The sequence below is a fragment of the Carassius auratus genome, chromosome 10, assembly GCF_003368295.1.
Source record: "Carassius auratus strain Wakin chromosome 10, ASM336829v1, whole genome shotgun sequence".
Lineage (NCBI taxonomy): Eukaryota > Metazoa > Chordata > Actinopteri > Cypriniformes > Cyprinidae > Carassius > Carassius auratus.
In genome coordinates, this window is record NC_039252.1 from 12,681,142 (window position 1) to 12,695,924 (window position 14,783).

Here is a 14,783-nt window from a genome sequence, read left to right on the forward strand (position 1 = left end):
TTAATCCTTAGTGCTTTTTATAGTTCTTATTAATAGAATTCGTATAATTATTATCTTATATGAATTCTCATCTGAATATACAGTGTTTACAATATATTACAAATGTACAATAAATATACAAATAAGGCAGTACTATGGACATAATTTACAGATTTTTTTTTAATAATATCAGCATGATATACAGATAGGTGTACTATGAACATACTATACAGATGGATTATGTAATAAGTGTGTACACCATTGGCAGAAACTATGAACATGAACATCATTAAGCTGTACAAAACACTAGTTAAATGAACATTTAAAAAATGTGCATAGAAAATATATTCCAGCGTGCAAAAAGGGAAAAACTTTTCCTGAGTCGGCTTGTCATTAAGCCATTAAGAAGGCTGCAACCTCGACATAGTGTTTTCTATGGATGTTCTCAATAGTAGGAAGTGGTCACACACACGTTTAACAACCGACCCGTCAATGTGGATGGGGTCATGCGTGCTTCCTTTCTTCTTCCTAAAGTCCACACTAAGGTTCTTTGTCTTACTGGCGTTAGGGAGCAGGTTGTTGTCAGTGCACCATGTGGCCAGGTGCTGCACCTCCTCCCTGTTGGCAGTCTTATCATTGTCTCTGATGAGGCCAATTACCATGGTGTCATCTGCAAACTTGATGATGGAGTTGGATCCACGCACAGACCTGCAGTCGTGGGTGTAGAGTGACTAGAGGAATGGGCACAGCACATAGCCGTGTGGTACGCTGGTGTTGAGTGTGATTTTTGGTGAAGCAGGTGTGGCCTGATCTAACATGCTGAGGTCTCTTGGTCAGAAAGTCCATAATCCATTTGCAGAGGGAGGTTTTAATGCCCAGGTCTCCCAAGTTCAGTGGTCAGTTTGGAGGGAATGACAGTGTTAAATGCTGAGCTGAAGTCAACAAACAACATCCATACATATGTGTTGTTATTGTCCAAGTGTGTAAGTACCGAGTGCAGCACTGTGCATACGCACCCTCTGTGCTCTTTTTTTCTACTGTAAGCAAATTGGTGTGGGTCCAATGTGGTTGGAGGCAGTTCTTGGGGTGTGCTAGGACCAGTTGCTTAAAGCAGTTGTTCCCAACCACGTTCCTGGAGGCCCCCCAACACTGCCCATTTCAGGTCTTGAAGTCTCTACTAATGAGCTGATGAGCTGAATCAGGTGTGTTTGATTTAGGAATGATGGAAAACATGTAGTGTTGGGGGGCCTCCAGGAACATGGTTGGGAACCACTGATTTAAAGCACTTCATAACAAATAGATGTGAGTGCTAGGGGGCGGAGTGTTTCGGCACTGGCACAATGGATGTGGACTTAAAGCATGTTGGCAATGTTTGAAAATGTCTGTGAGCACAAGTCCAGGAATGCCGTCTGGGCCAGCAGCCTTGCGTGCGTTGATCCGGCTTAATGCAGTGTAGACATTTGTGGAGGTGAGTTTGAGGGGTTGATAGTCTGCGAAGAGTGTGATCTTGGTGGCCGTCTCCTTGCTGTCAATGTCTAAGCAAGCATAAAATGTATTCATCGTGTTAAAGAAAGAGGCGTCTGTGACTGTTGGAGTTGAGTTGTTTGGCTTGTATTTTTGATGTGTGATCAACATTTCAAGTTGTATAAATCAGTATTAATGTATTATGAACAAACGTGAATTGTAATTTTTTTTTACTTATTGTTAGTTTCTAATACATAATGCATTAAACATGGTTATCATTATTAGTTCATAATAATAATAATAATAACATTGTTAATTCATAATACTGCACCTAACGTTATAAAAATTGTTAGCTCATAATAATTAAAGCATTAAACGTGGTGCTTATTGTTAGCTCATAATACTTAATGCATTAAATCATGTGAAGAAATTAAATATTATTGTCAAGTGTTAGCATCTGTTTTTCGTTTATTTCTAAATCGTTTTTCCTAGTGAGGACAGTCCCAAATATCTCCACCATAAGGTTTTCTCAGATTTAGCAGACTTCTTGGGACATATTGGTCCTCAACCTATACTACAAGTACGTACACACACTGTCACTGTAGCTGCATGTCCAATCTGCCACATATCCATCAGGATTAGGGCAAACACTGCCAGAATCCTGACTGTCTGGAACGTTCCTGTAAAAGGAGACAACAAGCTCATCAAGCGTGAAGTTGTGGTTGTAATGTTTGATGTTGTGTATGTGTGAGTCAGACAGAACACTGAAAAAACACACACACATTTACGACAAAGTAAATTATGCATCATGTACCCAAATGTGACTTCATCCTACCAAAACAGTAGAGCATGCACAGTTGTTATATAATATATTATTCAGTGTTACCTTAGCAGAATCCCCTCAAGAGGTGTTGAGTGTGCCTGTATCAGGTGAGATAAGGTGGCATTAGAAAAGCTTGACAGGTGTTGTCTGATTGTACCAGTCAGGACACATACTTGCATCAGTCAGTCTTTAATGTGTCACTGTCAGAGGAAGAGAAATGTAATTTGAGTTTTATTTATTATTTTACTTCGTTCTTGCCCACTTTAGCCTCTGCATATGCAAAAACATATACATATATTATGTAAGTCTATGTTATTGAACCTAATATTTAATTCAGTTTTCAGAAAATGTATTTCCCTCACATTCTGGCCCTGTCATATGGTTCTGTAGTGTTGAATGTAATATTTAGTTCAGTGTTATTTATATATGAATGTATTTATTTACTTCATTCCAGTTTAATCTCTGCATATACATATATATGTACATTTTTCATTCTTGTCAAGCTTTTAGTTTGAACAGTTGAGCTTTTTATGTTCAGGGACATTTGACATCCACTTGTGCTTAGCAAGCAAAAAGAGTAGCACTGATGATTGTGAGGTATAAAAGAAAGTGATGCAAAAATTTGAGATGAAAAGCACCTTGCGGTACATGCAGTATTTTAGTTCTGTGTAATTTTCACCTTAACCATAACACAGCTGTCAGTTTGCTTTCACTCCCTGGCTGTCCCAAGAGAGGAAACGGCTCTTAGGGATGTGGTGACAAGAGAATAAGATGCCCTGACATGCTGTAGTATGTCAGAGGGATCAGTTTTGACAGGCTGTGAATAGAAACATTTAGCGCAGTAATTTGCAAAGGTCTCTTAGGAAGCTGTCTGCCTGCTTACACCATACAGGGGTTGGACATTCGTCCTTAAAAAGACAAGAAAGGCTCCTAATGTACTGCACATGCATGTGACGCATGAAATAGCATTTTCCAGCAATAATTTTACCTGCCATTCATCCTTGAATAGGATCTTTTGGTGCCCCTGTGACCTGAATAATATGTAACTGATTGGCCTTCAGAAAGCACTAGAACCTTTTCATATCTCTCTTTTGACTTCACTAGATATAATTTATTTTAGTCATATGGTCTGTCTAAAACTTTTCCCAAGTTAAATTTTATTTTAATTAAACCACTATCCAGAACTATTGAACTTTTTGAAAACAGTAGAAAAAAAACACTATAAAGGGAAACCAAGGCTATATGATTATAAGCATAGAAGCCCAATCAATTCTCTATTAACTTTCATGTAGTGCTACTACAAAGTGTTTTGTGTTTTTATATTGAGCCTGTGTTGGATATAATTGGATCTCTTGGTATTCACCCCCAACTCTTTTCCCCAGGGCCACCCTTAGATAGAAAAAAAATTTTAGTTTACAATTTGGTTGTTATTGGCACCTTCTTGGTCATATGGAGTTATATTGAGTAAATATGGATGAAATGCATGTTATTAAATGTATTCTAATTGGTTGAGCCAAGCTGTGCACTGTGACAACCTAAAGAAGTTTAGCTGTTGATGCTAATAACCTACTTATAGTTAACCAGGTTTTTTTTTTCACATTGATTAATTCAATTACGAGTAGTTAATTATCTTATATGAACTACAGTAAAAAGTCAGCAAACATCAGTAAAAGAAATTCATACTTTTTCAGAGATTCAGTAAGGATATATTAAATTGATTAAAGTAACAGTAGAAACTGAAGTAAAATTAAATTCAGAAGTAAAAATAAAGACTTTTTTATTTTATTTTTTACAAAAGATTTCTATTTAAAAAACTACATTAATTTCTCATTGTCTCATTTCTGTCATTTCTCATTGCTTGTAGTCTTAATCCAAAATTAATTTTTGGTCACATCTTTCAGTAACGTATGAATTGTACCGGCCATGAAACTATGTTTTGCATATTTTTGTCTCTGTGACAACATATGTCAAAATATTTGTTCCTTTAATTTTAGATCAGCAGTCATCAACGAGCTCTGGCACTTACTGAGTGCTGCTTTTGGACCCTGACTGTAGTAGCTTTTCAAGAACATGAAAACTGTGTCTACAGCACAGTATCATTAAGGAAAGATTATATGAAGCTTAAATTAGATCTACATAACTCCATGTGCAATTTTTGCCGTTGTGGACAATTATGCGGCTAACCTATTTTCAGCCCCCCACAGCCCTATGTAAAATGACTAACAGAGTAAAGCAGAACATAATAAACCCAATTCTAGATAGACTGAGTGAAGCAGTGAAGCTTTACCTTCTCTCTTCTTTTCCACTGTCAGCGTTTTGAAGATGAGCACGTCTGTCTAGGGTTTAACGTTCTTTGTATTTCACACTTGACTTAAGCCAGAGGATTAATGTTGTCACCTCATAGGCTGTTTAAGAGGAAGAAGAATGCATTCTGGGTTTAACATGCAACATGCTTATGAAAAGAACTTCATCTTGTGAATAATCAGCACCCTCACAACTAACCACAGCAGCTTTGTTGACTTAGACAGACAGCATGCTTATGAAACGTACAGCCTGCCAGTCATTATCGCTTAATAAACCCAGCAGAGTGATCAGGTCCCAGATGTGAAGCTGCTTACCAAATCATTAAATCCATAGATGGACCATGTAAATTCCCTTTGTGTTTTGTTGTTTTATTAACATTAAAGGAATAATTACCCCCCCCCCTTTAAAAAAAAACAATCTGTAATCTGCCTGTTAATTCTGTCATGGTGTTTTATTTCTTATGCCATCATTTACTTATTAAACCTGAACACAAATGCTATTTTGAAGAACATTTTTTTTTAATACTATCAAAGTCAGTGTGGACCAGCAACTGTTTGGTTACCAACATTCTTCAAAATATCTTCTTTTGTGTTCAACGCAAGAAACAAACAAATACAGGTTTCGGACAACATGTGAGTGAGTAACTAATGACAGAAAATGTTTTTTTTTTTTTTTTTTTTTTTAGACCTTATTGTAAACCTTGCAGTGTTGTAATGTAACAAAGTAAAAATACTTTGTTACAGTACGTAAGTATTTTTTGGGAGTATCTGTACTTTACTTGAGTTTTTATATCTCAGGCAACTTTTACTTTTACTCCACTACAGTTACTAATTATCTCTAAAACTCTATGGTTTTGCGATATAGCATCGTCTGTGATAACATGGTAAGGTTGTTGTAATGATGTGCACTCTGACGTTTTCAAGTAGTCTATATCACGAATCATACACAGAGAGCACGCACATACATTTTTTTGGCTTTCTAAATTGTAGATGTAATAATTCTTCTATATGCTTTTTATATTTATAGAATTAATGTAGGCCTTGTTAACTTTATCTATATCACACTAAGAGTACCATTTTTCTGAAGATACATGAAGACATTTAATAATCATTTTGTACAAGTTCAGTAAAGTAATAAATGATTTACATTTTAGACATAATATTGCTTGTTTTTGCTCAATTTTGACAACGAAAGTAGTTCCAAACAAAGATCACAGTACTGTTTTGCGTATTGAGCAATGGACTTAGTTTAATTATTGAATGAATCAGCTTTTTGAATGAATCGGTTGAATAAATGATTCAGTGATTCACTCATTAACACAGTCAAATGTTTTGTTTCTGAATGAATCAGCCGTTTGAATGAATCGGTTGAATCTCAATGACTCACTTATTAACATTCACTTGCTGTCACCTACTGGTGGTTTTAATTTCAGATTTAGACATTTTTTTTCTCCCCATGGTTTAAATAATTTTAAATATCAGTATTCAACGTTTTATGTTAAAAACAAAGAATTAAGCTTATTTATGCATCTGTAATTCCAGTTTAAATGAATCCATGTCCTAAATGTTATTTTAGATGCAGATTCCAGAAATGTTTTCTTATGTTGGAATGAAAGACACTAAGTACCGAATGAAGTGCTACTTATTCTTATCCAAAAATACAAAATGGAAGAAATTTTTAAAACTGAACACAATCCTGCTACTCAAGCGGTGTATGTGTGTACATATATATTTAATTTATTTGCTTTTCCATTTTGCATCTACTTGTACTTTTACTTTCAATACTTAAGTGCATTTAAGATTTAAAAAAAATACTTTTCATACTTAAGTTCAATAAATATCAGATACTTTAAGACTTTTAGTCAAGTAATATTCCAAACGGTGACTTCAACTTCTACCAAAGTAATTTTCGGGTAAGATATCTTTACTTTTACTTGAGTATGACTTTCAGATACTTTATACACCATTGAAACCTTGTGTGTTTTGACAGTATAAGCGCTAAAGATAACTTAGTTCAGTAATCAGGTGCTGTTTGACAGGCTTTTTTTAGTGTGTGTGTGCTTTGCATGTAGGTATGTGTTCAGAAAAAGCGCAAGTCAGACCAGCATGCAAATGAAACATTTAACTGGCAATGCTTTTAAGCACATGCAAAGAATGTACTTTTGTGATTGCGAATATGTGCAGTGTCCTATGAGAGTAATTCTATCATGGAGTTAAAAATGTGTATGTACGGTATGTTGCGTTTTACAGTATATTGAGACGGAGGTGCCCAAACTGTAACTGATAGAATTATGCGCTGTAGCACGATACTACAACATTTCTTCAAAAACAGATTGTGGAGACATTTTTATCATCCATGTTCAAATATCGTCATATCGCACACCCCTAGTCAATAGCTATGTTTTGGGTCTGCAACACTTGCACGGCATAATTTGAGATAGCTGTCTGTGAGTTTTTTCCCCATGTAGTTTTGGTAAGCCTTGAAGTGTAAATTCAGTGTTCTCTGTGTTTTTCTTGGTACAGGGGATTCTAACTGCTTACGTTGGTCAGGGTCTGCTTAGAAGGGTTTATGTGTGTATGTTTGACAGTATAAATGCAGGAAGGGTCTCTTTTCTATTTCAGCCTCTATGCTCTTACTCTTTCTCTCTCTTTGCCCTTTGCGCCAAGTTCAGGTTGAGCATCAGCTCTTAGTATGCAGTGACATAACACATGATCTAACAATGGAAGGATATGCCCTTCTCTCCCCCAGGCACATCTTAAAACTACTGTACATTCTACATATTTAAAGGATTTGTGAGCTGACACATTCATTAATTCATTTGCTACACAGATTTCCTTGAATGTAGTGCTTGCCACAGTGCGGGGGATGGTGGTTGCCAGAGCACTGCTCTGCTGTTGCTTAGGTGCTCTGACAAAGATCCCACCCTCTAGTCTCTGTGATATTCTAGTCTGTAGATGAGTTTTTCTGGCTCCCAGGTGTATATGCAACTCAGTAATCTGTATGATTTGAGGCATCATTCATGTCTATAGCATAAAAGTTATAAGATGAGTTTTGCATTGAATTTTATACTTTGGCTTGGATTTTTTTCCAGTGCACAAATCCATCTTCAGGCAGCCCCGACCTATGTTTGTGTCCCTGATGCAAAGGGTTTTAAAGCTTTTAGAAGATTATTAAGGCTGTTTATGAGTATATGTGTAGCTATAGAGTTACTTAAAATGTAGAATTGTGATGCGTTGTAGCTGTAGCTGTGTCTTATTCATTAGCATATTATGAATGCAAAAATGTTTTTCTTAATCTATAATTTTGTATTGTTTTCAATACCCTTAAGGGCAGCATGAAATGGAAATCTATATATTTTTTTCCCATTTCACTCAGATGCACATAACTATATCTGTCACTACTTGTAATCTTTATTTCGGGTACATTTTTTATTTTATTTTTCTCACTTTATTGGCAGTTTTTTTTTCTTGTTTATGTATTAGATGCCTTAAAAATATTAATTTATACTTTTAGAGTTTTTTGCATTAGATCCTGTGTTTTATGTTAAACTGCAAAAATAATATTTTCTGAGCACTAAATGCCCTAGTAAAAAAAAAAAAAAAAGATACTTCAAATACCTTTATTTCATAATAATAGTTTATATATATATATATATATATATATATATATATATATATATATATATATATATATATATATATATATATATATAAAACATATTTAATGACATATCACTCAAGACTTACTGATATAAAACTTTACATTAAACTTTATTTGCTGTTCTACTTGTGCACAATGCACATTTCTTAATATTAATCATAAAATGTGTCACTATTGACATTGTATGCTTTGCATAATGTTTACATGAAGTATACTTGTATTAGCTCCACTCATTATTCAGTATATATTTAGTTGGACCTCAGTACTACTTTCACAATTAAAGTGCATTAAAGTACAAAATGAGTTGTTCCAATTTAGCAGTCTAAGTACTTTAAATTAATTTTAGTATATTTATTTTTCACTAGGATCAGCTTACAGTTGGATTAAATATAGTCTCTGCCTATTACGGTGTTATTAGAAAGTATTTTAACTTCAAAAAATGGACAGATTTCAGCATTATCAGAACAATATCATTTGGGGGGGGGGGGGGGTTGGGGGTTTCAGGAAACAATTTTTCCAATTCCGTTTGGTGCTACTAATGGTGTAAAAATGACACGCTTCACCTTTAATGTGACCTTAAGTGTTTTAACATGCATATCAGTGTTAAAAGAGGAGAATGATGGAGCGTGTGTGTATGTGCATGAGCGAGAGTGTATGACTCATTTCTTCAGCAGGAGCTGCCTCTGGGAGGAGATATATTTGTGCTTGTTAAAGTGTTTTGGCTTCAGTGCAGCTTTGCCTGTTTGTCTCCCTCGTCCTGTCCACGGTTCCAGCTTATACAACCTTTTTTGTCCAGTGTGTCTTTCTGTATCTATTTCTGTCCAAGGCTGAACGTCAGGTCACAGCAAGTGAAGTTTTCTGAGGTAAAAAAAGTCTGTATACCCCCTCTGAAACTGGCCTCGGACAGAGAATCTGATGTTGATTCTCACATAAACACTATTTTGGTCACAAAAGCTGCAGTTCCCAGTGGCTAATTGGTGAATTTAGTCGCCTCCACTCTTTCTCTCACCTCCTCTCTTTCTCCACCCTTTCAGTCTTCTGCCTCAGCACTCCCTCTCTCTTGTCACCCCCTCATTCTCTCCCTCGCCTTACTGTAAAGCTGCTAACCATGGAACAACTTGTTTCCCTGGTAACAGGGAGGCTGGCACCAAAAATGTATTTTCTAAAGCATCTCTGATGCCTCCCACTGCATGCTAGCGCTCGCCCGCGCTTCACAACACCACCCAGCTCTGAACTGGCAAACTGATTTACACACTCACACAGTCACATACACTCCCATGTGCTCCTCAGCTGGATATTAGAACAATCTTCACTGGGAAGTACAAAAGGAAATTTTAAATTGTACAATGAATACAGTTACATTTTACCATGGTAACCATACTTTTTACCAGAATACCACACTGCATGTGTATGTTTGTGAATGTGTGTGTCTTAAGGCCATTTCCTACAAAACCACATAACTCCATATCAGTAGAGGATTCTGATTTCTTATTTCATAATTCATCAACTGGAAAAAAAAAAAAATCTGAAACAATATTGTTCAGATTCCGAAAATATTGTTCTTCTGGTCTTAAAGTTTTTGTGTGGATTTCTCTTGTCTCATACAATTAGAAGGATTATTAAAACTTTATAGCTATAGTTATAGAGTATAGATGTAACAATATAAAAATCTCATGATACGATATTATTGCAATATGAAGTTCACGATAATATATTTATTGCAATATAAAAAATAAAAATAAAAAATTAGGGTGAATGAAAACTGCATTTTAAGGTTTAATTATTCTATCTAGTGCACTTCAAAATTAAGAGCTCCAACCCATGTTTCTTAACTAAGAAAACAATCTGTGAACTGTAGTTCTTGTTCTTGTAGTTTTGTACCTACAAACTTTAAAGGGGACTCAACATTATTTTTATTTGTGATATACTGTCACTGTCTTCATAACAGTAGTTGCCATATGTTGTAAAACAGATGCACTGTAAAATAAACGAAAATTAATGTTCCATATGTCAGGGTTTGCAAGGGAGGAACTCAGGTGCAGACAGGAAGTAACTCACAGGATTTATTATACAAAAAGGGAAAAACAAAACCCACGAGGGGGAAAAACAGGACTAGGGCAGATACAACAATAACTAAACAGGACTGATTAATCAAGATAAACAAAGACTCAAAACAGGAGAAAACTAACTACAAATAACACTCACGGTTATACAGGATACAATATCTCAATCACAGGTGAGGAACACACACACTGAACCGACGCAAGACAGAGCACACTAGGAAAGCTAAATAGGGGAACAATTAAGAGACAACAGGTGGCACAGATAAGGCAATCACAACAAGACAAGGATAACAAGGGGGGCGGGGCAAGGGAACGAGACAACACAAGCACATGGCCCAAAGACAAGGCCATGTGCTTGTACACAAAACACGGGTCTGCCATGATCCTGCCTCAAGACTAGGAAAAATCAAGGACACAAGGGCAGAATCATGACAGAACCCCTCCCTTAAGGAGCGGCTTCCAGACGCTCCTCAAGGGAACATCAAACACGGGACATGACTGACATGACAGACTGGGACACAGACACAAACCAACAAGACATGACAAATAATAACAAAGGCAAACATGAATACACAATGGCAGGGTTAGGGTGACATATCAAAAAAAACAAACAGGGAAGGGGAGGAGGAGGGAGCACAAAGTTCATGGGGGACAGACCAGGGTGGGTGGGAGGGGTAGGGATCTTAGGAGGACAGGACGAAGGCTGACGACGGGGGGTACGGGCAGGTCTGGGTGGTGAGGGGTCTCGGGACAACTGACAGAGGACATGACAGGAGCAGACACGGGACGCGGGGCAACACTTACGGGACGCGGGGAGACGACAGCTGGACACAGGGGGACAACATCTACTGGACACGGGGAGACAACGGGACACGGGACATCTACGGGACACGGGGCAACATCTACAGGACACGGGGCAATATCAGCTGGACACGGGGCAACACTCACGGGACACGGGGCAACATCCACGGGACACGGGGCTACATCAACGGGACACATGACAACATCAGCTGGGCACGGGGAGACAACATCTACTGGGCTCGGGGGGACAACAGGACACGGGGAGACAACGGCTGGACACTCGGGACTTCTAGGGACAGGGTCTGGGGACAAGACAGGACTGACGGGGACTTCTAGGATCCGGACAAGACTAGACAAATAATCTGAAAAGGCTTTCGCAGCTAAGACAATTGGCATCTCCTTACGAGATGAGACACACTGTACTAGAGTCTTTGCTGCAGAGTCGGCCGCGGCACTCTCCTCCGCTCTCACGACTGCCGACTTGCATACAGCCCTCTTCTTTGCCGGCTCGGGCACGCCAGCGCCCACCGCTGCTGACTCGGGCACGCTCACTGCTGCTGGCTCGGGCACGCCAGCGCTCTCCGCTGCTGGCTCGGGCAAGCTCACCGCTGCTGGGTCAGGCACGCCAGCGCTCACCGCTGCTGGCACGGGCACGCCAGCGCTCTCCGCTGATGGCACGGGCATGCCAGCGCTCTCCGCTGATGGCACGGGCACGCCCACCGCTGCTGGCACGGGCACGCCAGTGCTCTCCGCTGCTGGCACGGGAGGAGACGGGGTCACAGGACCGGCAGGCCCCCTCTTCCTCCTCTTCCTCCTTGGGCGCGGTGCAGAGACCACAGCTGGGTCAGAGGCGGGTTGGGGGAGTTCGGTCTCTGGCAGGGCTGACTCCGACGATTCCGAGGCAGACTCCCACGAAAACCGTCTCCCTCGCTTCCCGGGGAGACCGACGGGTGTGGGAGGCACCTCAGGACTCGGTGAGGGATGTGCCTGATCCCCCAGAGCGGCCACGGCCAGGATACGACCCTCTGGAATCGATGGCAGGTGGGTAGGTGGGGGGGACCTCTGTGGCTCCTCCTTTCGACCGCTTGCTCCGGTGCGACCTCCCCTGGTCCCCCGGAACACCACGAGGCGAGAGCCCTCAAAACCATCCCGCTTACTGGCTGATGACATCCAGTATTGCCTCCTGTCTGCTGAGTTCCCTTTTGGTCGGTTCATTCTGTCAGGGTTTGCAAGGGAGGAACTCAGGTGCAGACAGGAAGTAACTCAACACAGGATTTATTATACAAAAAGGGAAAAACAAAACCCACGAGGGGGAAAACAGGACTAGGGCAGATACAACAATAACTAAACAGGACTGATTAATCAAGATAAACAAAGACTCAAAACAGGAGAACACTAACTACAAATAACACTCACGGTTATACAGGATACAATATCTCAATCACAGGTGAGGAACACACACACTGAACCGACGCAAGACAGAGCACACTAGGAAAGCTAAATAGGGGAACAATTAAGAGACAACAGGTGGCACAGATAAGGCAATCACAACAAGACAAGGATAACAAGGGGGGCGGGGCAAGGGAACGAGACAACACAAGCACATGGCCCAAAGACAAGGCCATGTGCTTGTACACAAAACACGGGTCTGCCATGATCCTGCCTCAAGACTAGGAAAAATCAAGGACACAAGGGCAGAATCATGACACCATAGGTATATTATTTTTGCAATACAGTAGGGAAATTGCTACACTTGAAAGAGATATTTTGAATTTGGACTGCAGTAACGTAACTGCAGTAACACCGAAACCCAGTATTAAACTGGCCCCGGGGCTAAATTATAAGACCGTAGTATCAGTAAGATCTGACGGTATCGGTTCTGCTTTCGGTACTGGAGGAAAAAAATAATGTACTATGTATTTTTGCTTAAAGGTCCCCTTCTTCGTGATTCCATGTTTTAAACTTTAGTTAGTGTGTAATGTTGTTGTTAGAGTATAAATAATACTTGTAAAATTCTAAAGCTCAAAGTTCAATTCCAAGCGACATATTTGATTTAACAAAATTCGCCTACAAAAAACGACCCGTTTGGACTACATCCCTCTAGTTCCTGCAGTAATAACGTCACTAAAACAGTTTTTTTGACTAACCACCTCCCACATGAATTCACAAACAGGGGGCGTGGCCTTGTTGCGCTCCGACGGAGAAGAAGGAAGAGCTGTTTGTGTTTGTCGCCATATTGTTGTAACGCTGTTTTTTTTTCATTTCTGAGTCCAATCATCTTTGTTTGAGCTTCCCAGGAAAGCTGTACTTTGAGATTAATGGTTACAATTTATGTTTAACTCGGTTCCCGAAAATTATAATGCACATGTAAAACTATGTGCAGCTCATTTTGCTGAGGACAGCTTGCTGAGGACAACTTTCTCAATCAGAATCAGTTTAATGCCGGATTTGCACAAAGATGATTCTTGAAAGATGGAGCAGTTCCCTCTTTGTCTGGAGAAGGCGTTGTTTATGGACCACAACCGGTAAGTATATTTTATTATTTAAGTTGGTGCGTTTAACAGTTTCTGTAACTTATTACACAAAGGGCAACGCTGTTTAGCTTTGTTAACTAGATGTTAGGGCTGTGCAAAAAAACGAATGCGGTTTTCATGCGCATCTCGTCAGTAAAAACGCTCCTGTGACTATAAATACATGGCTATACGCTGGCCCAATCAGAACCCGTTATGTATTTCTGAAGGAGAGGCTTCATAGAACAAGGAAGACATCAGCCCGTTTTTGTGACAGTGAAAACAGCAGTATACAGATAGGTGAATTGTGAGAAACATTAAATCATGTTATATTGCACATTGTAAACACAATCAAAGCTTCAAAAAAGCGCGTAAAATGGGACCTTTAATAATGTTGTCGTGCACATTTAATCTCGCCAAACATTTCTAATGTGCGATATTATTAAGACGTTTGTCTGTGAGATCTGCAAGAACTCGCATGCGCGCCACGGAGGCTGTCTGTCAGAATCAGAATCAGAATCAGAATCAGAATGAGCTTTATTGCCAGGTATGTACACATACGAGGAATTTGTTTTCGTGACAGAAGCTCCGCAGTACAACAGAATGACAGCGACAGAACATAAAACACATAATAAAAGAATAAAAAATACAAATAAGAAGATAGTGAATAACAATATACAAATGACAATTGTAGGCAAGTATATAACAAAATGAAGTTATGTATGTACATATATATTGTGTGCAAAATTTAAGTGTATACTAAGTATGTGTGTTAGATAAATAAAGTGTGTGTGTATATAAATATAAAGTGTAGTGTGTCCGCCGTTATTATAAGCTGTTCATAAGATGGATTGCCTGAGGGAAGAAACTGGTCCTGTGTCTGGTCGTTCTAGTGCTCAGTGCTCTGTAGCGTCGACCAGATGGCAACAGTTCAAAGAGGGAGTGTGCAGGATGTGAGGGGTCCAGAGTGATTTTGACAGCCCTTTTTCTCACTCTGGATAAGTACAGTTCTTGAATAGATGGGAGGGTTGAACCGATGATTCGCTCAGCAGTCCGGACTACTCTCTGTAGTCTTCTGAGGTCAGATTTAGAAGCTGAGCTGAACCAGACAGTTACTGAAGTGCAGAGGATGGATTCAATGATGGTGGAGTAGAACTGTTTCAGCAGCTCCTGTGGCAG

At 39.3% G+C, this 14,783-nt stretch overlaps 1 protein-coding gene across 18 annotated transcripts in view; it reads left to right on the top strand.

The window, feature by feature from the left end:
• dlg2 (discs, large homolog 2 (Drosophila)) overlaps positions 1-14,783 on the top strand; it is a 191,930-nt gene that overhangs the window by 39,545 nt on the left and 137,602 nt on the right. Inside the window, exon 1 of one of the 18 annotated variants that reach the window (XM_026273759.1) lies at positions 1,371-1,447. The exons of the other annotated variants lie outside the window; for them this stretch is intronic. The gene's annotated coding sequence lies outside the window, so the exon portion shown is untranslated. Of the gene's footprint in view, positions 1-1,370; positions 1,448-14,783 lie in introns of those variants that run through there. 18 annotated transcript variants of the gene reach the window in all.